The following is a 26951-nucleotide window of genomic DNA, read 5'->3' on the forward strand; positions in this document are numbered from 1 at the left end:
CACAGTCCATACTGTGAGCTCGTTGTGGGCAGGATTGCTATATTGGACTCTCCCAAGTACAGCGCTTTGCACAAAGTACTCAATAAATACGATTGAATGAATGAATGAATTGCTGTAGGGTTGGGAGTGAGGTGAATATTAAATGTTTAAAGGTCACACAGATTTAAGTGCAAAGATGACGCAGAAAGGAGAGCCAGCTGGGGAAAAGAGGGTTTAACTGGGGGAGGCCTCTTGGAGATGATGTGACCTTGATAATGCTTTGAAGGTGGGGAGAGTGGTGGTCTGGCGTATATGGGGGGGGGAGGGAGCATGGAGAAGCTAAATGACTTGTCCAAAGCCACTCAGCAAGCAATTGGCCAAGCCGGGATTAGAACCCAAGTCCTATGACTCCCAGGCCTGTGCTCTTTCCACTAGGCCCCGCTGTTTCTTATGGGTAGGGAACGCTTCTACCAACTCTGTTATATTGTAGTCTCCCAAGCGCTTAGTACAGTGCTTTGCACACAGTAAACACTCAATAAATATGATTAATTGTTTGATGAAAGTGGGTGAGGGGACCGCAGTGATAACACTGTACGTCTTCAAACTATGACATTCCCCTCAAAGTCAAACCCATAACCCTTTACTGTGTTAAGGGTTGACATTATCAGATGGAGGATTTTATTATTATTATTATTATTGAGTGTTTATTCTTATTCAGAACTCTGTACTAAGCACTTGAGAGAGTACAATATAACCATATAACGGACACATTCCCTGCCCACAATGAGCTTACAGTTTAGAGGGGGAATGGAATCAATTAGTCGATTGTATTGACTTTGTGCCTACCCCAGTGCTTAGAACAGTGCTTGGCATATAATAAGCATTAGTATTATTTCTTTGAGTGCAAAACACTGTACGCACTTGTGAGAGTAGAGTGTAACAATATAAGAGACACATTCCCTGCCCATGGTGAGATGGAAAAAGGGCTGAATTGGCAAAAAGCAGTGGTGGGAAGAGAAATAATTCACTCTTGGGATGAGCTATGAAATTCTACCAAGCCAGACTCATGGTATTTAAGTGACCAAAATCCTAGAGGGATTCTACTGACTAGCTGAAACAATTTCCGTGAGTTCTGTGTGTCTCATCTGATCCCCAGCTCCTCCTTGTCAGCTTCCCTAGTTCCAAACCCCATCATTTGGCACGTTAAGAAAAATGTATACAGGCTGCTACAATTTTTGAACTTATCTGTGGGGTGCCTTAAAATCAACAGTAGTAAGTTTGATTTTAAGCCAGGATATTTTGTGTCTGTGGCATAATTATTGCATTAGTATTGGAAAGGATAGGTCCTTCATCTTGCCCTAACTGTGGGAGGGTTTTTACGAACATCTTTTGGAGAGCTTTGCTCAGTGTCACTGTGAAATAAATAGGTTTGGGACTTGCTTTTCTGAAAATCAAATGGAATATGGAATAAGCCATGGCTTAAGATCAATCTGATTCGTGATTTTTCAGATTGGGAAATTTGAATCTTCAAATACCCAGTTTGGAAAGGGAACTATAGTTTCTGAAATTTCTGACTCCACAATAATCTCCAAACAAAATTCTGACATAATTCCTTAAAATGGAATATCCTCCCTGAGAATGGGGATTATATTAACTAGGTATTGGATTTCAGACCCTCATTTCTTTTACTTATAATTACCTGATTCCAGAGACTAAGGGCCTTCTCATCAGGCTTCATGCCTATTTTTTATTGAATCTGCATTAAAATGAAACAATAGGTCTGCATTTATAGTTCAGATGTTAGGTCTATTGAATACCCCAGGTTCACGCTGAAAATGCCCATTGGTGGAAATGCAATATATATAACAGCTTTCTAAAATTGTCTCGTAAATTGCATGCAGCCAAGCTATAGTTAAGCCAATTTGGATGTTGGCCGATTCCCTTTCCAGACAGAGTTGAGTGGGAACAGTTGGCGTTGATAGCGGATCTCTTATTGGAAATGACAATAGCCAACGATAAAATGGGAAACAGTTTACTGTGGGAATCCCAACTGTAGTTGGTAAATGCTCATCTTTGGACATTGGAAAACACCTTTCACGTCCTGCACCTGAAGGAGACATGCCTGCTCGTTGGAACAGTACAACATATATACTGTACTCACCCAAAGGCTTAGTACAGTGCCCTGCACACAGTAAGTGCTCAATAAAGACCACTGACTGGTTGATTGATCCTCGTTGTCACCCCGTTCAGTTCTGCAATTAAGCATGTAGGCCACTCAAACATCAGAGTGGTAATAATCTCTCTCCAAATTCTCCTCCATTTCCAGTCAGTCCTATTTTTCCCCTCAGCCAGAGGAACAAACAGTTTTAAGGCCTCCGAAAGATGGTTCAGAGATCCCTGAATGTTCCATCCAGGCACGTTCACCTCCTTGGACTCTCGCTCCAGGTAATTTGGCTTTATCGAGGCCTCTCTCCCAATCCTCCTCCATCGCCGAGCTTTGATCCAAGATGCCCCATATCTGGGGAATGCCCACCCTTGTCCTCTCCACCAATCCTACATCCTGGCCCTTTTTATAAAACAACCCACCTTCTGCTTATCAGAATCACTTCCCTCACTAAGCCACCACCTCAGTTCCTGATCCTCCCTTGCCCCTCAACATCTCTAGATACATATTCATATGGATGTTCACGTTATGATCAAGAAGCAGCATAGCCTAGTGGATAGAGCAAAGGCCTGGGTTTCAGAAGGATCTGTCTCTGACCTGTCCACCACTTGTCTTTGCGTGACCTTGGACAAGTCACTTAACTTATTTGTGCCTCAGTTACCTCACCTGTAAAATGGAGATTAAGACTGTGAACCCCATATGAGACGGGGACTGTGTCCACTCCAGTTTCCTTGTATCTACCCCAGTGATTAGAACAGTGCCTGGCACACAGTAAGGGCTTAACAAATGCCATAAAAAAAAGATGTAGCTCTCACGATAGTGGTGGTATTCTTCTCAATCGGATTTAGTCCCTGTCCTACATGGGGTTCACGGTGAAGGAGGAAGAAAAACTGGTAATTTTTTTCCAATTAACAGATGAGGAAATGAGGCACACCAGAGAAGTTAAGTGACTTTCCCAAGGTTACACAATAGGCAAGTGGTAAAGCTGGGACTACAACCCACATCTTCCAACTCCCAAGGTGGTGCTTTTTCCACTAGGCTATACTGTCTCCCTACTCTTCAAAGCTCTCCATCACCTTGCCCCCTCCTACCTCACTTCCCTTCTCTCCTCTATAGTCCAGCCCACACACTCCACTCCTCTGGTGCTAACCTTCTCACTGTGCCTCGTTCTCACCTGTCCCGCCATCGACGCCCTACCTCTGACCTGTAACACCCTCCCTCCTCAAATCCACCAATCACTCTTCCCCTCCTTCAAAGTCCTACTAAAGACTCACCTCCTCTAAGAGGCCTTCCCAGACTAAGCCCCTCTTTTCCTCAGCTCCCCCTCGCTTCCATGCCACCTCGACTCACTCCCTTGGCTCTTTCCCCCTCCTCCCTGCTCCACAACACTTGTGTATATATGTATATATCTATAATTTTATTTATTTATATTGATGTCTGTTTACTTGTTTTGATGTGTATATAGCTATTATTCTGTTTATTTATATTGATGCTTGTTTTGATGTCTGTCTTCCCCCTTCTAGACTGTAAGCCAGGTGTGGGCAGGGATTGTCTCTCCTTATAATGTTTGTATTTGTTAAGTGCTTACTATGTGCAGAGCACTGTTCTAAGCACTGGGGTAGATACAGGGTCATCAGGTTGTCCCACGTGAGGCTCACACTTAATCCCCATTTTACACATGAGGTAACTGAGGCACAGAGAAGTTAAGCTGACAAGTGGCAGAGCGGGGATATTGCTGAATTGTAGTTTCCAAGTGCTTAGGACAGTGCTCTGCACACAGTAAATGCTCAATAAATGCAATTGATTGAATGGATGAATGAACTTTGAAACTTCCTCGTATATAAGGGGAGTATTTATTGCATGATTTACATTCAAATAACTAGGAGCCTCTGGGACTATTCACCATTCAGTCAATAGTATTTATTTCGAGTTGATATTAATAGTTCTTCTGCCTCCCACTTACAGGGTAGAACAGCAAGCACACCCCTGGTGTGACACCGAAGAAAATGTCTCCTAGGAGTGGGTGGAAGGGAATGTCTTTTTCCCCTTTACTTGAGCACCCAGCTTCCTCTTACCTTCCACGTGCAGAAACATCAACTAGGCTGAAGACCCATTTACAGCCATGGCAGGGTGGGTTGCTGGCAAGATGAACTACCTGAAACTCTCGCCATGTCACTTTTTCGAGGCCTCTTCTAATAATAATAATAATGATTAGTATTATTATTATGGTATTTAAGTGCTTACTGTGTGTCAAGCACTGTTCTAAGCCCTGGGGTAGATACAAGGTAATCAAGTTGGACACAGTCCCTGCCCCACGTGGGGCTCACAGTCTCAATCTTCATTTGACAGATGAGGTAACTGAGGCACAGAGAGGTGAAGTGACTTGCACAAGGTCATCCAGCAGAGAAGAGGCGGAACCGGAATCAGAACCCATGACCTCTGACTCCCAGGCCCATGCTCTTGCCACTAGGCCATGCTGCGTCTCTAGACAGATCATTGGCAAGGTTTAAAGACTGTGGTGGCTTTCATGGCCTCAAAGGAATCTTTCTGCCTCTGCACTCACATTGCTTATTCCCCGGAAGAGGCGAGCCCGGGGGCAGAGGGAGGGAGGATAAGTAGTTTATATTCTTGAATATTTCACTGTCAGTAGATGCTGATTCAGGTTTAAGATATGAAGATAATGTTTTTATTCAATGTTCTTCAGTGAAAAGGAAGAAGCCTAAACAGAAATAGAGAAAAGGTGGCAGATAATGATGCCATTTATTAGGCATTTACTATGTGCTAAGTGCTGGAAAAATACAGGGAGAAATCAGAGCACAGTGGAAGAGGTGTTGAGAGCAGGTATCTTGTCCCCATTTTATAGGTGCAGAAACCAAAGTATAGAGGGATTAAGTGATTTGCCCAAGGACGATCAATCACTCAATCACACTTATTGACTACTCAATCTGTGCAAACCATTATCCTGCACAAGAGAGTCGATAGATATGATCTCTGCCTTCAGGGAGCTTACACTCTAGCTGGAGCGACATACTCAACACTGTTTAAAGTTATGTACCCAAGTACTACTTTTCTTCCCTCATTGACACTCATGCCCGTCACCCCCGCCAATTGTTCCGGACTTTTAACTCTCTTCTCAGGCCTCCTGTTCCTCCCTTTCCCCCATCCCTCACCCCCAACGATCTGGCCACCTACTTCATCACGAAAATTAACACAATCAGGTCTGAGCTCCCCAAAGTCATCCCTTCCCCTTCTGCCTCCCCCCACCCAACCCTCTCCCCTACTTTCCCATCCTTCCCTGCATTATCCTCAGAGAAGATCTCCTCCCTCCTCGCAAGTGCCACTCCTTCCAGCTGTCCTTCAGACCCCATTCCCGCTCACCTTATAAAAACCATCGCCCCTTCCCACCTCCCCTCCTTAACTTCTATCTTGAACCACTCACTCTCCAATGGCTTCTTCCCCTCTGCCTTCAAACATGCCCACGTCTCCCCATCCTAAAAAAACCCTCTCTCGACCCCACTTCTCCCTTCCAGTTATCACCCTATCTCCCTACTACCCTTCCTCTCCAAAATCCTAGAACGAGTCATCTACACTCGCTGCCCTGAATTCCTCAACTCTAACTCTCTCCTGGATTCCCTCCAATCTGGCTTCCATCCCCTCCACTCTACCGACATTGCTCTCTCAGAGGTCACCCATGACCTTCTTCTTGCCAAATCCAATGACTCCTACTCTATCTTAATCCTCCTCGACCTCTGAGCTGCCTTTGACAATGTCGACCACCCCCTTCTCCTCCACACCTTATCTCACCTTGGCTTCACGGACTCCGTCCTCTCCCGGTTCTCCTCTTATCTCTCTGGCCGGTCATTCTCGGTCTCCTTCGCAGGCACCTCCTCTCCCTCCCATCCCTCCTCCCCCCCCATCCTCTAATTGTAGGGGTTCCTCAAGGGTCAGTTCTTGGCCCTCTTCTGTTCTCCATCTACACTCACTCCCTCAGTGAACTCATTCGCTCCCATGGCTTCAACTATCATCTCTATGCATAGGACACCCAGATCTACATCTCCTCCCCAGTTCTCTCCCCCTCGCTTCAGGCTCATATCACCCCCTGCCTCCAGGACTTCTCCCCTTGAATGTCTACCCGCCACCTAAAACTCAACATGCCCAAAACTGAGCTCCTTATCTTCCCTCCCAAGCTCTGTCCTCTTCCTGACTTCCCTGTCACTGTGGACGGTATGACCATCCTTCCCGTCTCTCAAGCCCGCAACCTTGGTGTCATCCTTGACTCAGCTCTCTCATCCACCCCACATATCCAATCTGTCACCAAGGCCTGCCGGTCTCACCTTTACAGTATCACCAAGATCTGCCCTTTGCTCTCCATCCAAAGGGCTTTCTTACTGGTACAAGCTCTCATAATATCCAGACTGGATTATTGTGTCAGCCTTCTCTCTGATCTCCCTTCCTCCTGTCTCTCCGTGCTCCAGTCTATTCTTCATTCCGCTGCCCGGCTCATCTTCCTGCAGAAACGCTCTGGGCCTGTCACTCCCCTTCTCAAAAACCTCCAGTGGTTGCCCATCAATCTCCGCATGAAAAAAAAACTTCTCACCCTAGGCTTCAAGGGTCTCCATCACCTTGCCCCCTTCTACCTCTCCTCACTTCTCTCTTTCTACTGCCCACCCCGCATGTTCCACTCCTCTCCTCACCATCCCCTGTTCACACTTATCCCGTCGTCGACCTCTGGCCCACGTTCTACTACTGTCCTGAAATGCCCTCTCTCCTCACCTCCGCCAAACTAACTCTCTTCCCCTCTTCAAAGCCCTACTGAGAGCTCACCTCCTCCAAGAGGGCTTCCCAGACTGAGCTTCCCCTTTTCCCTCTCCTCCCTCTGCTCCCTCTCTGCTCCCCTTCACCTCCCCTCAGCTAAACCCCCTTCCCCCCTTTTCCTTCTGCTCCTCCCCCCTCCCTTCTCCTCCCCTCAGCACTGTGCTCATTTGTATATATTTTATTACCCTATTTATTTCATTAATGAGGTGTACATCCCCTTGATTCTATTTATCATGATTAAATTGTCTTGTTTTTGTCTGTCTGTCTCTCCCTATTAGACTGTACGCCCGTCACTGGACAAGGATTGTCTCTATCTGTTGCCGAATTGTGCATTCCAAGCGCTTAGTACAGTGTTCTGCACATAGTAAGTGCTCAATAAATACTATTGAATGAATGAATGAATGAAGTACCATACAAGAGGGGAGGAGTGAGCATTCAAATGATTGCTTGAATCACAGAAGGGTCATGGCTGAGCTGTGACTCATAATGATAATAATAATTATGGCATTTTTTAAGCACTTACTCTGTGCCAGGCACTGTTCTAAGTGCTGGATACAAGCAAATTGGGTGAGACACGATTCCTGGGGCTCACATGGGGCTCACAATCTTAATCCCCATTTTACAGTTGAGGCAACTGAAACAAGGAGAAGTTGTGTGCCCAGGGTCACACGGAAGATAAGCGGCCGAGTCGGATTTATAACCGGGTCCTTTTGACTCCACAAGGCCAAGCTGCTTCTCAATTCATTCATTCAATAGTATTTATTGAGCGCTTACTATGTGCAGAGCACTGTACTAAGCGCTTGGGATGAACAAGTCGGCAACAGATAGAGAAAGTCCCTGCCGTTTGACGGGCTTACAGTCTAATCGATTGGAAAGCAGGTCTTCAGACTCCTTGACCACTGATCTTTTCCATTAGGCCAAGCCACCTAAATTATATACTATAAGTTATTTATTGATATTAATGTCTGTCTCCCCCTCTAGATCCTAAGCTCATTATAGGCAGGGAACATATTGGCCAATTTTGTTGTATTCTACTCTCCCAAGAGCTTAGCAAAGTGTTGTGCAAACAGGAAGCACTCGGTGAATCCCACTGATTGATCGATTGCCTTCTGAAACTCAATTTCCTCTATAACTTTTCCTTCCAAAGTCACAGATGGGAGGGGCATTTTTGTAAAGGGTGTTTGAAAGGCTATCTAGAGATGGGGCAAGGACTATTGAATAGAACATAGACCTAGGAGTCAGAAGGACCTGAGTTCTAATCCCAGCTCTGCCACGTGACAGCTGTGTGACCTTGGACAAGTCACTTACCTTCTCTGTGCCTCAGTGATTTCATCTGTAAAATGAGGATTAAGGCCATGAGTCCCATGTGCAACATAGACTGTGTCCAACCTGACTAGCTTCCGTCTCCTCCAGCCCTTAGCACAGCATCTGGCACGAGGTAAAGTACTTAACAACTGCCATAAAAAAGAGGAACTTTGAGTAATCCCAGAGAAATTTTTAAAAAATCATTAAAATTCTAAAATTAGTCATTCTTTAAAAGAGATTACCAACATAATTTTTCTTCCCTTTCCCTAGCATAGATGTTTTCTCAGAGTATGGAGAATAAGGCACAATTAAAGACTGAAATTTAAAAACTCTTCTGAATTTTGGCAAGTATCTGAAACATACAAAAATCACCTGCAAGTATCAACAGGGTGAATAAATATATTCCAATGGATTCCTTCAAAGAGACATTATCATGTCTTGCACGTTGTTTCAGATAAAGCTTATTCAAGTGGGACCAAGCATACCAACCCAATCTGTTAAAAGATGGCATTTAGTAATTTTCAGCTTTCCAGACAAAGTCTAATTTAACCCAAACACAATAATAATTGCAAACTAGATAGACATTGAAAATGTTGTTAGAGGCAATCAGCGTACTAAATTTGAGTAAAAATAAGGTATTGAACAAAGAAGTCATATTAACCAAATTATAAATGCAAAATTGTAATGAAAATAGAGTATCAAATATTTTCCAAGAGAGGTCATATCAAATAGGCACTTCATTGCCATCAAGCTTCTGGAAAATATTAATGGAAAAAAGTGTCATCATTCAGAAATTATATGAATACGATGCACTCCTTGGCCATGAACGAATTATTTGTAGCAAGGTGAGTGTTGAGAAGCAGCGTGGCTTAGTGGAAAGAGCACAGGCCTGGGAGTTAGAGGTCATGGGTTCTAATCCTGGCTCTGCCACTTATCAGCTGTGTGAGTCACTTAACTCCTCTGTGCCTCAGTTCTCTCATCTGTAAAATGGGGATTAAGACTGTGAGCTCCACGTGGGACAATCTGAATTCCTTGTATCTACCCCAGAGCTTAGAACAGTGCTTGGCACATAGTAAATGCTTAACAAATACCATCATTATTATTAATAGTAAGAGTACTTATTTAGCACCTCTGTTGTCTTATGCTGTCGAGTCGTGTCCAACCCATAGTGACGCCATGGACACAGGTCTCTCAGAATGCCCCACCTCCATCAGCAGTCGTTCTGGTAGTGGATCCATAGAGTTTTCTTGGTAAAAATATGGAAGCGCAGTAAACCTGAGTCTCCACCCATGACTCTCTCCCGTGCCGCTACTGTCCAGAAAGGGTGAGTTTTGACTAGTAGCAGATTGCCCTCCACTCGCTAGCCACTGGCCAGGCTAGGAATGGGATGGATATGCCTCTGCTTGACTATCCCTCCCGTAATCTAGACTGGTAGAGGACTGGAAACTCTCCAGGTGCGACCCTGAGAGGTGTTAGCATTTCCGTACCTATCCACTATTTATTTCTAAGTTTGTCTCCTACTCCAGACTGACTGTAAGCTCCTTGGTCGGCAGGGAATGTGTCTCCCAACTCTAGTGCACTGCAATCTCCCAAGCGCTTAGTACAGTGTTCAGCACACAGTATTTCCTCAATAAATACCATTGATTGATCGATTATATTAAGGGCTGGGAAAGAATACAAAAGTGGGAATTAGGGACAGTCCCCATCTCTCTGGAGGCTCATCATCAAAAAATAGAACTGGGAAGAGAGAACTGATGACAGAAACATAAGGAGAAATTAAGACAGCATGAAGACAAAATGGGAAATCTTTAGGGTGTTCTGGCCAGAGGAGCAGAATTTCTGACTCCTCATGGCTCAGAGTCACAGCTGTGGCCACACTGACATCACAGGAGCTGCCTCTACAGCCTCCTGGAGGTTCCTAATCCCTGCTCTGCCACTTGCCTTTTGTGTGACCTTGGCCAAGTCACTTAACTTCTCTGGGCCTCCGTTTCCTCGTCTGCAAAAACGAATTCAGTGCCTGTTCTCCCTCCTGCTTAGACTGTGAATCCCATGCAGAAAGCAGCGTGGTTTAGTGGAAAGAGCCCAGGCTTGGGAGTCAGAAGTCGTGGGTTCAAATTCCGGCTCCGCCACTTGTCAGCTATGTGACTTTGGACAGGTGAATTAACTTCTCTGGGCCTCATTGACCTCCTCTGTAAATTGGGGACTAAGACTGTGAGCCCCACGTGGGACAACCTGATATCTACTCCAGCGCTTAGAACAGTGCTTGGCTCATAGTAAGTGCTTAACAAATATCATCATTATTATTACTGTTATTACTACTATGTGGGACGGGGGCTACGTCCAACCCCATTGCCTTGTATCTACCCCAGCGCTTAGGGCAGTGCTTGGTACGTAGAAGGTGTTTAACAAATTCAATAATAATAATAGAATATCGACTCACTGAATATCGAATTCATTCAATCGAATTTGTTGAGCACTTACTATGTGCAGAGCACCATACTAAGTGCTTGGAATGTACAGTTCGGCATCAGATAGAGACAATCCCTGCCCAATGACGGCCTCACAGTCTATATGCCAAGCCCTGTACTGTGCGTTGGGGTAGTTATTATTATTATTGTTAGCATGGAGACAGAACGATGCTGTAGCTGTTTTTCTCTGTCCCACTGTGCTTGTACGAGGCAGATTGGGATGGGGGCTCATCGGTTGAGGTGAACCAGTGCGGGGTCTTGGGGAGACAGCATGACGGGCCAGTAGAGAAGGACCCCGAGGGCCCCGAGAGCTGAGATGGGGCCGGCAGGTACCTGGAGCGACCATCATGCAACCATCTGTTGTGCAGACCGGGGAGCGATCAGCGGCAGCTAGAGTCCACGAGGGCAGTTGGCGGTGCACAGGGCATGCTGAAAGTGGAACCCCGAGAGGCAGCAAGCACCTGGTGGAGACGTCCAGGGCGTGATCAGAGGAGGCTTCGGTCCATCCAATCTGCCAAAATACACAGGGCATGCCTGACCCTGGCTTTAAGCTTTCCTCCACAGTTCTGTAAGCTCCTTGTGGGTAGGGAATGCATCTCTTTATTGTTATATTGTGTTCTCCCAAGCATGCAGTAAAGTGCTCTGCACACAGGAAACGCTCAATAATTACAGTTGGCTGACTGACTGACGGGGCGCATAAATCTAAGTCGTTTCTGGCACGATATTAGACATATGTTTGGACTTGTTACAGTCATGCTTATTTATAATTTTCTGGTAATGAGACTTGGATTTTGAATGATACCAGATGCATGCATTCATCAGTTTTGTGGGGAGCCGTCGCAATGTAAGATTTGGGGGTGCTTGGGATAAAAGGAGAGTTTAGGATCATTTGCGGTCTAGCCATTGGGGGTTAAGGGTATGCGAGGGAATGGGGTTGATTATAATGGATGATAGACCAGGGTGGAGGAGTAACCTAATTTTCTTCAGGCAAGGGGCAGATTGCAATACCCAGGGGCCACAGAGGGAAGATCATCTGACTGTGGAAGACAGAGAATTAAGCAAGCAGAGAGAGAGGGAGGAGGACACCCTCATATTCACCCCAACTGCACATCAGCAACTTCTCCAAGCACAGAGGTCATGTCAGCTGAACTGTCAGTGAAAGCTTCACCAGAATCTACCTGGAGGGGAGCTGGTGAAAGCGATGTCCTACCTACCTTCTCCACATATGACTCTAGGCCAGGAATGCTCCAAGTTATTCAGACTCACTCCGGAGTACGACAAAACACCCCAGACCACCCAAGCAGTGACACTGGAGTCCAGGAGACAAGCCTTTGGGGTTGGAACTGGGGAGGGGTGTGGAATGATGGAGAAGCAGGTAGAAGGGGAGATTAGCCCTCCTCCACTCCATAGGTCAAGGGACCACTGGGCCGTGCTACAGGGTGGCGTGGCCGGGACGAAGACCAGTCTCCATTGTCGCGGACACTTTGATGTGTCAGTTTGTTCTCTGGGGAACTACGCCGGGATGCTGGGGTGGAGAGCTGTGACTTCTGAGGAGGTTTCTCTTTCTTTTACAGGCACCCCATTATATTGTCAATGCAGGGTCAGCAACCCTTGGCATCGTGACTATTTGAGTCGGGAAAATAACGAGCTGCTCCATGGCGCTCCTAAGTCTGTTTCTACTTATTTTCTCAACTCCTATTTGCATACACTTTGCATTTTGTTTCTCCTCCACCAACATTTTAAATCTTTTCCTGTTGCGCTTTAGATTTTGACACGCTATTTTCCCTGAATATTTGCATTTCAGAGTGAAAGGAAAAAAACAAATTCTAAACAAAATGAATCTCATGGAGAGGTTTTGGATTTGTTTTGAAATTCTTGGAGGCCCAAATCTGAACTAGCTCTCAGGGGCCAGAAATCATAGGTTCCTTTGGGCCTTTTCTGATTTGTAGAGAAGTAAAAATACTAATAGTAGACGGTAAGCTCACTGTGGTCAGGGAATGTATGCCAACTCTATTATATTGTATTCTCCCAAGTGCTTAGTACAGTATCTGTACATAGTAAGAGCTCAGTGAATAACACAGATGACTGATGAAGCAGAGGCTCCTAGGATAGCACTTGGCCCTAGGAAGACACTCAGTACATACGGATGATGATCTTGATAGTATTCAGATCCCTAATTTCTGGCTTGTTGGGCTCAGAGAGGTGGGGACAGTTGAAGGACAGTTGAAGGCTGCTGAAGGAGTCAATTCCACAGTCCTCCCCACCTTTGCTTCTTCTGCTGCTTCTGGGAGGCAACCCTGACCCTATCTTCTCTCAATTTCCATTCTGCTCAAAACTGGAGGTGGTAGCTTGAGGTCTGGGTGACAGCTGGTGGCAGACTTATGGATTTAAAAAATTTTTTTCACAGCGTCGAAAGATTGCACTTTGGACTTCATAACAAATTCCATTGTTTAGTTATCCTTACTTCTACCAAGAGTCAAAATGGTTTATCCTATTGTTTCTCCCAGCTGTGATCAACTGTTATAAATACTCTTGGGGTGCTATTAATGACATGCATGTTTTTTTCCTTTTTCTCCTTTGGAAACAGATGTTGGGAATAACGATCTCCTTTTTTTTCTCAACCATAGGATAGGCTGGACTAAGAAAACAAGAAGATTTTAGCTCTTTGACTAATATAAGATACCATTACTTATATGGTATAGAAGCAGCGTGGCTCAGTGGAAAGAGCATGGGCTTTGGAGTCAGGGCTCATGAGTTCGAATTCCAGCTCTGCCACTTGTCGGCTGTGTGACTGTGGGCAAGTCACTTAACTTGTCTGGGCCTCAGTTCCCTCATCTGTAAAATGGGGATTAAGACTGTGAGCCCCACGTGGGACAACCTGATTCCCCTATATCTACCCCAGCGCTTAGAACAGTGCTCGGCACATAGTAAGCACTTAACAAATACCAACATTAATTACTCTTCTTGAAATTGTTTCCAGGCTCCTCATCTCCAGTAAACAATGGAATTTCAATCTCATTGTATTTTTTTAATGGTGTTTGTTGAACACTGCTTCAGTCACTCTTCTAAGTGCTGGGGTAGAAATGTGTTAATCAGATTGGACACAGTTCCTGTCCCACATGGGTTCTCTGTTTAAGAGGAAGGGAAAACAGAAATTTAATTCCCATTTTACAGGTGAGGGAATTTAGGCATAGAGAAGTTAAGTGATTTGCCCAAGCTCACACAACAGGCAATTGACAGAGCCGGAATTAGAACTTCGTTCCTCTGACTCTCAGGTCTGTGCTCTTTCCTCTAGAAGCCACCATGGCCTAGAGTTATTATTGTGATCAATATTATTGTTGGTTCTAGAGTAATTTCTCTTTAGGGGCTCTGAAATTATTTGACACTACCAGGTGAATTGGAATTTCTCAATAGATTAAAATTTCTAAAACCTATATTGCTTCCAATGAAGATTTAACTTAAGCTATTAGTATTATAGAACTATGTAATTCACATTTTAAAAAGAGAAAGCTAAAATATATGGTTAATCCATCAGCCAATGTAGCAGACAAGAGCCTTACAATATAATATTTTTAGATCTTCATTTTTAGACTTCTTCAAATTTGCAACAACTTTGCCACCATCGTTTGTGTGCTTTTATTTTTTTTAACAATATCACATCACCTGCCTTTTCTGAAACTCTAGATTTAACTACATACAATAACTTGGTGATAATGGTCTCCTTCTCCTCCTCCTCCTCCTCCCAACTTCCCTAACTCAGGGAATGACACCCCACCCTCCCCTTTTCAGAAGTTAATCACCTCAGCATCATTCTGGACTTCTCTCTGACTTTTCCATTCTCATATTCAATCTGCTGCCAAATCATCCGTTTTCTTTAAATGGTATTTAAGTGCTTACTGTGTGCTAGGCACTAGACTAGTCACTTGTTTAGATACAAAATAATCAGGTTGGTCACAATCCCTGGCCCACATAGGGCTCAGAGTCTTACTCCCCATTTTATTCATTCATTCATTCAATAGTATTTATTGAGCACTTACTATGTGCAGAAAATTGTACTAACCGCTTGGAATGTAGAATTCGGCAACAGATAGTCAATCCCAGCCCACTGACGGGCTTACAGTCTAATTGGGGGAGACAGACAGACAAAAACAATAGCAATAAATAGAATCAAGGGGATGTACATCTCATTAACAAAATAAATAGGATATTAAAAATATATACAGTTGAGCACAGTGCTGAGGGGAGGGGGAGAGGGGGAGGAGCAGAGGGAAAGGGGGGGAAGGGGGCTTAGCTGAGGGGAGGTGAGGCGAGGGGCAGAGAGGCAGCAGAGGGAGCAGAGGGAAAAGGGGAAGTTCAGTCTGGGAAGGCCTCTTGAAGGAGGTGAGCTCTCAGTAGAGCTTTGAAGAGGGGAAGAGAGTTAGTTTGGCGATGAGGTAACTGAAGCACAGAGAAGTTAAATGACTGGTCCAAGATCACTCAGCAGACAAGTGTTAGAGTCAGAATAGGATCCCAGGTCCTCTGATTCCTAAAATTGTGCTCTTTCCACTGCTTCACGGTGGTTCTTCCTCCACAATCTCTCTGGAATCCTCTATCTACCCACCCACTTCTCTCTCCTCAAATAGTTACCACTTTGATACAAGTCTAGTCATATTATGGCTAAACTATTGTATCAACCTCTTCTCTGTCCTCCCTGCCTCCAGCCTCTCCTCTTTCCAGTCTATGCTACCATGCTGCTGCATGGATCATATACTGAACCGATTCGGCACATCTCCCCACTCCTCAAAACCCTTCACTGGATCCCCAGGGTCCCCCACATCAAGCAAAAAATGCTTTTAATTTTTTCCTTCAACCCCCTTCTCCAGGAAACATTATCCAACCTTGCCTTCACTAACACTGTTCTCTTCTTGTTCGCCTCCTATCTCTCTATGGCTCATTTTCATTCTCTTTACCAGGCTCCTCTGCCTCCCTCCCTCAAGATTTAGTTCTGGGTCCTCCTCTATTACCCATCTACATCCACTCCCTTCGAGAATTCCTTCGCTCCCGCAGTTTCAACTACCAGCTCTATGCAGATGATTCCCAATTCAATATTTCCAGACCTGATCTTTCACCTCTGCAATCTCTCATTTCTTCCTGACTTCAGTACATCTTTACTTGGGTGTCCCACTGACTCACACTTAGCATGTCCAAAACAACACTCCTGTCTCACAAGCCCATATTCATGACATTATTCTTGACTCACCTCTCTCATTCAATCTGTCACCAGATCCTGTTGATTCTAATACTAATAATAATGGTATTTGTTAAACATTTACTATGTGCCAAGCACTGTTCAGAGTGCTGGGGTAGATACAAGGTAACCAGGTTGTCCCATGTGGGGCTCACGGTCTTAATCCCCATTTTACAGATGAGGTCACTGAGGCACAGAAAAGTTAAGTGGCTTGCCCAAAGTCACACAGCTGACAAGTGGCGGAACTAAGATTAGAACCCATGACCCCTGACTCCCAAGCCCGTGCTCTTTCCACTAAATTATGCTGCTTCACAATACTGCTAAAATCCTCCCTTTCATCTCCATCCAAACTGTTATGATGTTAATCCAATCATTTAGCCCTATCCCACCTCTTTGCTGACCTCCCTGCCTCCCAGCTCCCGCCGACTCCAGTCCATACTTCACTCTGCTGCCCAGATCATTTTTCTAAAATGAATTCAGATTACCTCTCCCCACTACAAGAACCTCCAGTAGTTGCCCTTCCATGTCCCCATCAAACAGAAACTCCTTACTGTCATCTTTAAAGCACTCTATCAGCTCACTCCATTACTTCACTGATCTCCTAATAGAGCCCGCCCTGCAAGCTTCGCTTCTCTAACATTAGCTCGCTCAAAGTGCCCCAATCTCAACTATCTTGCTACCGACCCCTTTCCCCCTTCCACCCCCTGGCCTGAACTGCCTTCCCCTCCATATACACCACACCATCAATCTCCCCACTTCCCAAGACTTATCTCCTCCAAGAGGTCTTCCCTGACTAACCTCTCTTTCCCTCAACTCCCTCTCCCTACTGTGTTGTCATTGTACTTGGATCTGTACCCTTTGGGTACTTGATATTCACCCCACCCTCAGACCCACAGCATTTACGTACTTATCTGTATAATTTATTTATCTGAATGTCGGTCTCCCCCTCTACACTGTAAGTCCATTGTGGGCTTACACATAGTAACCAATCTGCACATAGTAGTGCTCGATAAATACCACGAATTGACTGATTTCAAAGCATTCCTTCAACTCATCCCAATTTATTTATACACCTGATCTTAAAGAAGCAGCGTGGCCTAGTGGCAAGAGCCCGGGCTTGGGAGTCAGAGGATGTGGGTTCTAATCCCGGCTACACCACTTGTCTGCTGGGTGACCTCGGTGGGCAAGTCACTTAGCTTCTCTGGGCCTCAGTTACCTCATCTGTAAAATGGTAATTAAGACTGTAAGTCCCACGTGGGACAACCTTTCATTCATTCAATAGTATTTATTGAGCACTTACTATGTGCAGAGCACTGTACTAAGCGCTTGGAATGAACAAGTCGGCAACAGATAGAGACAGTCCCTGCCGTTTGATGGGCTTACAGTCTAATCGGGGGAGACGGACTACCTCGTATCTACCCCAGCACTTAGAACAGTGCTTGGCACATAGTAAGCACTTAAATGCTATTATTATAATTATCTCTCCACCAACTTGCTCTTTTCATTCCTTCCAAGCTCACCTTCTTACTGTATCCTACACTCGACTCTCACACTTCTGTCCCTCTGCTTATGTTGTTCCCCCAACTCCCTCACTTCCCAAGCTACACCCCTCCCTGAAGACATACCCACCTCCTCCAGCATAACTGTTCTGGTTAGTTCCCAGTGTCCCATCAGTCATCTCTAACACTTATATGCCCATCTTCACCACTTAGATTGATACATTTATTCAACCAAACAATTATTTAGTTTGATGATGTGTCACTTGGTTTGTTCTTCCCAGGCATGCAGTGCAATGGACTGCAGCCAATGGCCGCTCATTAAATGGTATTATATATTATTATAATAACAATATTATTGAGACATTTGTTTAACCTTTACTATGTCCCAAGCACTGTATCAAACACTGGGATAAAATCAAGATAATCAGGTCGGACATCGTCCCTGTCTCAGGTGTGACTCCCAGTCTAAGGGGGAGGGAGTACAGGTAGTAAATCCTCATTTTACAGATAAAAACACTGAGGTACAGAGAAGCTAAGTGACTTCCTCAAGATCACACAGCAGACAAGTGGTGGAGCTGGGATGATGATGATGATGGTGGTTATTTTTACTAGGAGTAGTAATACTCTACTAAAGTAGTAAATAATAATGATGTTTTCTGTTAAGCACTTACTATGTGCCAAGCACTGTTTTAAGTGCTGGGATGGATACAAGGTAATCAGGTTATCCTATGTGGAGCTCATAGTCTTAATCTCCATTTTACAGATGAGGGAACTGAGGCACAGAGAAGTTAAATGACTTGCCCAAGGTCAACATAGCAGACAAGAGGCAGAACTGGGATGAGAACCTATGATCTCTGACTCCCAAGCCCATGCTCTTTCCACTAAGCCATGCTGCTTTGCATATATCCATACCAAATAACCATTGATTTAGGTTAATGGTTAATGATAGTGCTTTACAAGTAATTTTATCAGTTGAAGGGAAAACTGTAAATCAATAATGAACTATACTCACTCCCTTGGAGAACTCATTTGCTCCCATGGCTTCAATTCACCCCACACATCCAATCCGTCACCAATGCCTGCCGGTCTCATCTTTACACTATCGCCAAGATCCGCCCTTTCCTCTCTGTTCCAATGGCTATCGTACTGGTACAAGCTTTCATAATATGTCGGCTGGATTACAGTATCAGCCTTCTCTCTGATCTCCCTTCCTCCTGCCTCTCCCCGCTCCAGTCTATTCTTCATTCTGCTGCCTGGATCATCTTCCTGCAGAAACGCTCTGGACATGTCACTTCCCTTCTTAGAAACCTCCAGTGGTTGCCTATCAACCTCCGCACGAAACAAAAACTCCTCACTCAGCTTCAAAGCTTTCCATCCCCTTGCCCCCTCCTATCTCACCTCCCTTCTCTCTTTCTACCGCCCTCCCCGCATGCTCCGCTCCTCTGCCGCTCACCTCCTCACCGTCCCCCTCACGCCTATCCCGCCGTTGACGTCTGGCCCACGTCCTACTGCTGACCTGGAATGCCCTCCCTCCTCCCTCCTCACCTCCTCCAAACTAACTCTCTTTCCCTTTCAAAGCCCTACTGAGAGCTCACCTCCTCCAAGAGGCCTTCCCAGACTGAGCTACCCCTTTTCCCTCTGCTTCCTCTGCTCCCTCTCTGTTCCCCCTCCGCCCTCTGCTCCTTCCCTCTCCTTTCCCCTCCCCTCAGCACTGTGCTCATTTGTATATATTTTTATTACCCTATTTATTTTGTTAATGAGGTGTACATCCCCTTGATTCTATTTATCATGATTATGTTGTCTTATTTTTGTCTGTCTCCCCCAGTTAGACTGTGAGCCTGTCATTGGGCAGGGACTCTATCTATCTGTTGCCGAATTGTACATTCCAAGCACTTAGTACAGTGCTCTGCACATAGTAAACGTTCAATAAATACTATTGAAAGAATGAATGAATGAATGAATGAACTACCACCTCTATGTGGAAGAAACCCAAGTCTACATCGCCTGTCTTGATCTCTCTCCCTCTCTGCAGTATCGCATTTCCTCCTGTCTTCAAGACATCTCTACTTGGATGTCCTCGTGTCAAGATGGGGCCTCCATCCTTCCTGCCTCACAAGCCCGTAACCTCAGTGTTATCCTTGACTCCTCTCTCTCATTCAACTCAAGTATTCAATCCAACGCTAAACCCTGTCAGTCCCACCTTCACAACATCGCTAAAATCTGCCAATTCTTCTCCATCCAAACTGCTACCATGTTAATGCAGCCACTCATCCTATCCCTCCTGGATGACAGCATCAGCCTCCTTGCTGACCTCCCAGCCTCCCGTCTCTCCCCACTCCAGTCCATCATTTCTCTACAGAAACATTCAGGACATGATTCCCCACTCTTCGAAAAACTCTAATGGTTACTCATCCACCTCTGTATCAAACAAAAACTCCTCACCATTTGCTTTAAAGAACTCCACCACCTTGCCCACTCGTACCTCATCTCACTAATCTCCTACTACAACCTAGCCCACACACTTCACTCCTCTAATGCTGACCTTCTTACTGTGCCTCCTTCTTGCCTATCTTGCCACCGATCCCTAGCCCACATCCTGCCTCTGACCTGGAACCCCCTCCCTCCTCAAATCTGACAATGACTCTCCCCCGCTTCAAAACTTGATTTAGGGATATCTCCTCTAAGAGGCCTTCCCAGACCAAGCTCCCCCTTTCCTCTTCTCCCACTCCTTTCTGCATCACCCTGACTTGCTCTCTTTGTTTTTCTCCCTTCCCAGTCCCACAGCCTTTATGTGCACATCTGTCATTTATGTATTTATATTGATGTCTGTCTCCCCCTCTCTAGACTCTAAGCTCGTTGTGGGCAGGGAATGTGCCTGTTTATCATTGTACTGTCCTCTCCCAAGCACTTAGTACAGGTGCTCTACACACAGTAAGCACTCAATAGATCTGATTGAAGGAATGAATGTACTAGTTTCTTGGGAGTCAGGCAGATGGAATTACCAGCACCTTCATCCTAGAAGGTTCTCTGCTCGTTGCAATCCAGCTTCGCTGGACAGGACAGGTTGCGTGGATGATTGAAGAAGATACACCCAGATGCTGAGTGGCAAGCTGAAACAAGGCACATCAGGCAAATGTTTTAAGAATACAGCAAAGCATACCCTCAAGCAATGCAGGGTGGGTGGTTTTTTTTTTTATTTTGGTGTGAGGCAATGACAAGCAGACATACTGGTCTGGCATGTAGCAATCAGAAAAGGGTGGCTCTTCTTGAGCAGAAGCTTCGGCAAGTTTGCAATATCAAGAGGAAGATAATAATGCTGGTATTTGTTATGTGCTTACTGTGTGCCGAGCACTGTTCTAAGCACTGGACGATACCAAGCTAGTGTCAGGTCCTGCAGATAGAAAGCACAGAAGTGTGGTGTACGTTTATCTTCACAGGCTTACAGTGTCAAAGTGGCCTAATCCAGAAGAGGGGGATTCTGGGAAAGTTTGTTTCTCCCGGTTTCCTGTCTCGTGAATTGCAGGCAAAAAATCCTCCAAACAATCACATTTCCCCCCTCAAAGCCCTATTGAAGGCCCACCTCCTCCAAGAGGCCTTCCTAGACTAAGCGCCCCTTTTCCTCAGCTCCCCTTCCCCTCCCCATCACCCCGACTCACTCTCTTTGCTCTACCTCCCCTCCCTGCCCCACAACACTTGAGTATATATACATATCTATAATTCTATTTATTTATATTAATGCCTGTTTATATATTATATATTTTATAAATATGTATGTATATATAAATATATATTATATAAATAATCTATAATATAATCTATAATATAATCTATAATATATTATATATGTTTATAAATATATATGTCTATATTTATATACCAGATGTGTATATTTCTATAATTCTATTTATATTGATGCTGTTGATACCTGTTTACCTATTTTGATGTCTGTCTCCCCCTTCTAGATTGTAAACCCGGTGTGGGCAGGGATTGTCTCTTTTTATTGCTGAATTGTACTTTCCAAGCGCTTAGTAGAGTGCTCTGCACACAGTAAGCGCTCAGTAAGTCCGATTGAATGGATGAATGGATGAATTGCAGAAAGGGAGCCTTTTCAGGTTTTTAATTTGTTCTGGGTCATTCTTTCACCAGTTACAAGTGGCACTTCCATATCACACACCTTCTCACTGGGTCTGTGGCTGAGGAAGAGAGCAAGTTACAAGGACGGGATAACTTGCATTGCGTGAGTCCGGATGTGGAGCCGATATCCCAGCTCTGGGCGAGGCTTATGGGGGCATTTAATTAGTGCTTATTCTGTACTGAACACTGTACTAAGTTCTTGGGAAAGTATAATACCAAGAGCTGGCAGACACGATCCCTGCCCAGAAGGAGCTTAGGGTCTACGGGGGAGATGCTTTGTTTTAGAGAGATCTTCCCTCGTCAGAGCAGTGGTTATAAAGAGGGGATTCCTCAGGGCCTCAGACTTGCAACATCAGCCTCTGGCCTGTGGACGAGCAGTGCAGGCTGAGTAGCCTTGCTCTCACCAGCCTGTACGGCAGGGGATGGGAGGGACAGTCCTGTGAGGGAGAGGAAAACTGTGCCAGGTAGAGGGGGAAGTGGTGACCAAAGCCTGCTGATCGAGGGCAAAAGTGGCCTGCTGGAAAGAGCATGAACTGGAGAGTCAGAAGGACCTGGGTTCTAATTCCGGTTCTGCCACTTGTCTGCTGTGTGACCTTGAGCAAGTCGCCTCTTTTCCCTGTGCCTCAGTTATCTCATCTGTAAAATGAGGATTAAGACTGTGAGCCCCATGTGGCACATGGACTGTGTCCAACCCGATTAGCTTGTATCTACCTTAATACTTAGTACAGTGCCTGGGAAAATGCCTTTAAAAAAGCAAGTGGGATGACCATCTTGGCTTCATCTTTGATCCCTTACCAGCTCTGTGGCTTGGGGTTGGCTAGATAGAGCTGCCTGCCTGGCCCCGAAGGCTTAGTTCCTGGCTAAAGCTAAAATCATGGTGGAGATGGCTGTCCTCACCCTCACACCTTGAAGGTGGAGTCAATACCTTATGGTACCTATACCCAGTGCTATTTAAACATAGTAATCTCTCAGCAAACACTTGATTTCAAACACTCAACCAGTGATAATTCTCAGGTTATTCTTTTAACAGAAACGGTGTTATTAATCACCACTTTAGAGATGAGAAAACTGGGTAATTATCGAGTTAGCTCAGAGCCAAGACGGACCATCGTGGCAGAACCGCCATTCAATTCCTGTGTTTCATACCAAAGCCAGACAAAATTCAGGAATTCCTTCCCAGCAGAATGCCTTCCACATTATGTTTTCATCTCTTTTGAGGATGTTTTGGGAGATTTTTGCTGAAAACCAAATTATACTTTTAGAGAAATAATTAAATGTTTCAACAGGCACACTCTCGCACTTAAAAAGAGCATTTAGAAGGGTTTTCAGAAAAACATTTCACAGCACTGCTGGGGAATATCAGTGTAACCAAAAGAAATATTTTAAATATGACAAAATTTTAGCTTCTGTGCCTTTTTACGTCATCAATTCTTTCCTTCCAAAAGGATGGATGGAAATCACTGCTCAATTCATTCGCTCAAGTATTTTTCAAATCTTGAATAGCAGCAGGGCAAAAATAAGGAACCCGAAGAACTTATTCTTCATGGTGGACACTTGCCAGCAGTTGCCCTTGACAAGACCTGGAAATATATGGCAAGCTGCGGGGCCCAGTGGAAAGAGCACAGGCCTGGTAGTCAGAGGACCTGGGTACTAATCCAAGATCCTCCTCTTGTCTGCTGTGTGACCTTGGGCAAGTCACTTAGCATCCCTGGGCCTCCTTGTCTGTAAAATGGGGATGCCATACCCGTTCTCCTTCCTACTTAAACTGGGAAACCCATGAGGGGCAGGGGTTGCATCTGACCTTATTATCTTGTTTTTCCCCCAGCATTTAGTACATTGCTTGGAACATAATTATAGATACCAATTAGATATAATAATTGTTATTCTTCCAAATGGGTTGGTTTGTTGAACAAAAGGAAGGGCTAGCAAGTCCAGAGCATGCTACTGTACTCACATGGTTATTCGATCACAAGCAGAGAGGTGCTGTGGGTGTGGTTGGGGTTGACGATGAGCCGGCCACTCATATGGATTTTTCCAAAGAGGTTGTCAGCAACCTACATTAGAAAACGTTCCTCAGTATTCAAGCCACAACCGGTATGCTTTCGTTTCTTCCTTGCCTTAACAATGACATTAACTGTGGCATTTGTGAAGAGCTTACTCTGTGCCAGGCACTGTACTAAGTGCTGGGGTAGATACGAGATAATAATAATAAGAAGAATGGTATTTGTTAAGCGCTTACTACGTGCCAAGCACTGTTCTAAGAGCTGGCATAGATGCAAGGAAATCAGGTAGTCCCACATGGGGCTCACAGTCCTAATCCCCATTTTACAGATGAGGTAAATGAGGCCCAGAGAAGTGAAGTGACTTGCCAAAGGTCACCCAGCAGACAAGTGGTGGAACTGGGATTAGAACCTGCGTCCTCAGACTACTAAACCCGTGTTCTTGCCACTAGGCCATGTTGTTTCTGTTTCCACGGTCTAAGTAGGAGGAAGATCGGGTACTGAATCTCCATTTTGCAGATGAGGGACCTGAGGCACAAAGAAGTTAAACGACTTGCCCAAGGTCACATGGCAGACAAGTGGTAGAGATGGGATTTAAACCCAGGGGTTCTCTGATTCCCAGACCCGGGCTATTTCCACTGGGTCACACTGCTTCCTCATTGTGAGACTATTTTACTACTGGTTAAATAGAAATTCCCTTAGAAAAGAGAAATAAAGTTCTTTCAGATGTTTGCCATAAAGTAGTGATGTGTTGAATACAGAAAAGGAAGATTAAAACTGGCCCAGAGCCAATTTCTCTTTTGTGCCTCAGTCTATCTACATGGAGTAAGTGTTCAATAAATACTACTGAGTGATTGGTTGAGTGAGACGGATAGACTGACATTTTTGTAAAATAATCTGAATCAGAGAGAGGCTGGAGACGGGTGGAGAAGGGGAGGAGAACAGCAAAAAATAACCTGAGGATATACAAATAGAAATAAAGGAGCAGGTAAGGACTTTATAACTGAAGAAGAACAATGTGGACTTGGAAACAGGTTAGATGTCCTGGAGCAGAAAGGAAAACACAAAGCTGTCACTAAGGTACATGCAGGAAAAAGGATATGATAGATGATCATTGATTGATTGGTGAAAGGGAAAGGGATGTAAAGGGCAAAAGAATCACAAGGTTTTCGGTGACTATAAGCCCTCTGGAGGGATGGGGGCATGTCTAATTTCTACCTGTGTATCTTGCCCAGTACAGTGCTCTGCACACAGTAAGAGCTTAATAAATACTAAGGCTGCTACTATGATGGGACATAACCAGTGCTGCTAGAATACATGTTTTTATTACTCCAATAAGATATAAAGTGATGTGAGCTTCATGTATGACATGGACTGTGTCCAACCTGATTACCTTATATCTACTCCAGTGCTCAACTCTATGGTGTTTGGTGTTTCCAGTGGCAATATATGGACCTGAAAGCTGATCGGTGAAAAAGCAGGATAGAAAGAACATTGATTCTTTTGAAATGTGGTGTTGGAGAAGGCTTTTGCGAATACCACGGGATGGCCTAAAAAACAAATGAATGGATCTTGGAGCAAATTAAACCAAAGTGGTCTTTGGAAGGCCAAATGAATCAGCTTAACATATTTTGGACACATAATGAGGAAGATTAATTCTCTGGAGAAGACACTAATGCTAGGAAAAGTCCAGGAAAAATGGGGAAGAGGCAGACCAGCAGCTAGATGGATAGAGACCATAACAACGATAACGGAAGAACTGTTAGAAAGACAGAGAACAGAGCGTTCTAGAGAAAGGGTATTCACAGAGTCTCCATGAATTGGAAACGACTCGACGGCACAGTGCTTAGAACAGTGCCTGGCACGTAGTAAGTGCATAACAAATACCATTAAAAAGAGATAGAAGAGTAGGGAGTAATATAATAATAATTACGGTATTATTGTAAAATAGATAATAAGGTCCTTGAGGGCAGGAATTGTGTCTACTGACTTTGCTGAACTCTCCCAAGAGCTAAGTACAATGTTCTGCACACTGTAAGCACTCAAAAAATACCACTGGATTGGTTGTTTGATTGAAACAGTCCATTCCTCAGTGCAAATCTGTTCAAGTAGAACACATCCATAAGATTGGTCTAGAAAGCAGTGTTTGTGCACACATTTATGATTCTGGTCAAGGAATAATAATAATAATACTTATGATAATATTTAAGCATATATTAGATGTGAAGCACTCTTCTGAGCACTGGGGTAGATACAAGTTAATCAGGTGTGACATATACCCTGTCAAGTAGCGAGGAAGCTCACAGGGTCTCAAGTAGTAGGGAGAACGGGTACTGGATCCCAATTTTACAAATTAGGAAACTGAGGAACAGAGACGTTAAGTGATTTGCCCAAGTACACACAGCAGAGGAGGGAAAGAGCTGGGATTAGAACCCAGGCCCTCAGACTCCCAGGCCTCTGCTCTTTCCATAGGCCATGCTACTTCTGTAGGAAGAGAGGATAATTACCAGAGTTAATTACGCTGCAGGATGTATTCATAAGGGCCCTCCAAAATGAGTGGAGGTCCCAGGCGAGCGAAGCCTAAGGCCTGCTGGCCTCATCTCTCTTTTGCTGCATCATTTTGACTCGAAACTGCTATGTTTCTTGGCCTCTGCCTCTATATCATTGTACTGTACCATACGGTACCATGAGTTTCGTTGTGTTTTATCCACTTTAAAGTTTGCTAAACAATAAAATATTAACGACCGACAAGTGTGTTAAGTATTCTTATATGGTTGACATAATAATAATACGGTAGGCTCAACAGTAAACTATCAATGACTTACAAGTGTGGTAAGTGCTCTTATAGTGGTTGACATAACAATATAGGAGTTTGTACGTCAGTTCTGGCACGATCTTTGAACTACCTAGCCATAAACCATTAATTCCCATTGAAATAATGGTTACTCTAAAGTTATTTTTTCCATAACCCCAGGTTCAGCAAGAACTGCAGCATGGTTTAGTGGAAAGAGCACGGGCTTGGGAGTCAGAGGTCGTGGGTTCCACCACTTGTCAGCTTTGTGACTTTGAGCAAGACACTTCACTTCTCTGGGCTTCAATTACCTCATCTGTAAAATGTGGATTAAGACTGTGAGACCCCCATGGGACAACCTGATTACCTTGGATCTACCCCAGTGCTTAGAAGAGTGCCTGGCACAGAGTAAGCGTTTAACAAATACCATTATTATTATTAACTGCAACCCTCACGTTGTAAGAGAGCCATGTGATTTATTTTCAATAATTACTTGTAAAATATTTAAACACATAGACACATCACAGTTTATCTCAAAGTACTACTTGGAAAGTATTTATCAAGAATAG

General features: G+C 44.5%; 1 non-coding gene across 1 annotated transcript; it reads right to left on the reverse strand.

The window, feature by feature from the left end:
* Positions 1–9597: 9597 nt before the first annotated feature.
* LOC114816755 lies at positions 9598–9735 on the reverse strand. The gene has a single exon (XR_003764563.1). It is a non-coding gene; the product is annotated as a small nucleolar RNA SNORA7 (small nucleolar RNA).
* Positions 9736–26951: the final 17216 nt, after the last annotated feature.

Source organism: Ornithorhynchus anatinus, chromosome 14, assembly GCF_004115215.2.
Source record: "Ornithorhynchus anatinus isolate Pmale09 chromosome 14, mOrnAna1.pri.v4, whole genome shotgun sequence".
Classification (NCBI taxonomy): domain Eukaryota; kingdom Metazoa; phylum Chordata; class Mammalia; order Monotremata; family Ornithorhynchidae; genus Ornithorhynchus; species Ornithorhynchus anatinus.